At 57.6% G+C, this 2,249-nt stretch overlaps 1 pseudogene; it reads right to left on the bottom strand.

Annotated features, from left to right (window-relative positions):
- Nucleotides 1–649: 649 nt before the first annotated feature.
- LOC123177304 (cationic peroxidase SPC4-like) lies at nt 650–1,925 on the bottom strand (annotated as a pseudogene).
- Nucleotides 1,926–2,249: the final 324 nt, after the last annotated feature.

The following is a 2,249-nucleotide window of genomic DNA, read 5'->3' as shown; positions in this document are numbered from 1 at the left end:
GGACGGTAATTTTTCATAATTTTTGGTATGTAGAAGTATCTGAACAGTTCTCTCTATGCGGATTGATCTTCACGTGTCTACGATTGTGACCGGCGGCTTCCGGGGGCTAGCCATGTCGCCAAATCTTGCATTGGGGCCTCTTAGACGTCTAGAAGTGTGGTGGCGGGTACGCTAGGGTGTCGAAAGAGTCATAAAAATATTAAAGTGGCGTTAAATTAAGAATTTCACAAATAAGACCCATGAAAACTAGTCGATAGAAAATATGTTAGAATAATAATACTAATTAAGTAGTAAATGTAAATGCAATTAAAACCATCTTAAACTAATTTCGCACAAATGTTATGCGTTGCAAAAAATCCGCAAAAATGTAAGCCTAGTGCTTTGATCAGGCACACGGCTTATATGTCCTATAAGCCGAGTGCCTGCTTCGGGCACACGGCTTATATGTCCTATAAGCCGAGTGCCTGCTTCGGACACATGGCTTATAGGCTGCTCCTTGACGGCACCGTCAACCACTGTCGTTGCAGACACGTGGCAGATGTCTTTGCCGAGTGTGTGCTGTAAGCCGGGTGCCGTTTCCCGTAGATACCGTGTGTTTCATATAAGCCGTGAGCTTTTTTGCGAAACTCGGCTTATAGATGACCATAAGCCGAGTTCCTCGTATTTACCGGGTGTTTTTTTCTCGGGACTCGGCTTAGAGGAGCATAAGCCGGGTGCCCGAAAAAACACACGCGGCTCATAGGCTAACACACGGGAAACCGAGATTTTCCTGTAGTGATGGACGCGCCTAACTGGCTGAAGAAGTAGCGCTGGCTGCGCGCCAAGCGCTCCACGATGGTGAAGAGGTCCTGGCAGCACACGAAGAGCCCCTCCAGGTTCACCAGGTAGACGTAGTATTTGTTGTCGAACACGTCGGGCGTGTGCACGTCCAGCACGGTGCGCGCGTCGGTGCCCTTGGCCGGGCACGTTCGCCTCAGCCTGCGGAGGAGGTCGGGGCGCGGGAAGAGGCGGCCCTCGAAGGAGGCGCAGTGCTCGAGCCCCACGGTGTGCCCGCCGGAGAGCGCGACGAGGTCGGTGGCGTCGAGGTGGAGGCTGTGGTTGTGGAAGACGTCCAGGAGGGACGGCACGGCGGAGGTGGGCGCGGGGAGGCCGGACAGCACGTCCTGCGGCGTGGCGAACCGCGGGCTGTCGTGCCGGCCGAGCGGCACGCGGTACTCGGGCCCGCCGATGGCGACCACGGAGTCGCGCGCGGCGAGCGTCAGGATGTCGGAGCAGGAGACGACGGCGCCGCGGCACTCGCGCTCCAGCCGATCCCGGATGTCGTTGATGGCCTTGAAGGCGGAGGGGCGGAGCGTGAGGTTGGGCGGCGCCCGCTGCTCCCCCGGCCCCGTCGCAGCCCTGCATGCATGCATGACGCGGGCATGGCCGCACCCATGGATGCATGAGCCAAATACTGGATTGATGGGAGGCAATCAACACAGGCAAGAGAAGGCAAGGTAAGCACCTGGACGAAGCAGTCGTGGAAGTGGAGGCGGAGGAGGCCGGCGGCGAGGCCGACGTCCTTGCGGACGGCGTCCCGGACGAAGTGGCGCACGATGGACTCGGCCATGGGGCAGCTCCGCTTGTAGAAGTCGAAGGACAGGCCGCGCGTGATCGGAGGCTACCTCAACCTCAAGTCGTTCCCGCCGGCGCCGGCGGCCTCCTGCTCTGCCGCCGCATAAGCCCCAGACACCAGCGAGCAGGCCACTGCCAGCGCCGCTACTAGTGCTGCAGCGAGCAGAGGAGCACTGGCCGTCCTAGCACAAACCATCTCTCCGCGCGCGCGTGTGTCACGGACTCACGCACAAACCTGCCTTGGTTTTATACAAACGAGTCTCCTCTTGTGTTTGACACGTACGTAGGTAGACAACGCAGATGTGCTATATCCGCCATGAGTAGCAGGAGCTCAGGGACGATGCGAGTCTCTGTCCTCGATCAGCTTGGTTTTTTTTAGGGGAAATCGAGCAGCTTGGGTGGGCGCTCCACAGGGGGCAGACGAGAGGGAAGGGGAACGGGCCCAGTCGGGTGGCCCGGTGCGGGAATATTCCACCGGGCAAATCGCTGCGCAGACTAATTAGTACCATATCGGGAGTTTAATTAAAGGCCGACTAGTTTATTAGGCTGAATTCTGTCCATTTTATCGCCAACACGGGGATCATGCACGGCTGTCAGCTGCGAAAGATGCCAAAGTGCACAAATAAAAGAGGCCG

The sequence above is a fragment of the Triticum aestivum genome, unplaced genomic scaffold (assembly GCF_018294505.1).
Source record: "Triticum aestivum cultivar Chinese Spring unplaced genomic scaffold, IWGSC CS RefSeq v2.1 scaffold115853, whole genome shotgun sequence".
In the NCBI taxonomy this organism is placed as follows: Eukaryota; Viridiplantae; Streptophyta; class Magnoliopsida; order Poales; family Poaceae; genus Triticum; species Triticum aestivum.
This window is presented reverse-complemented; position numbering and strand designations above follow the sequence as displayed.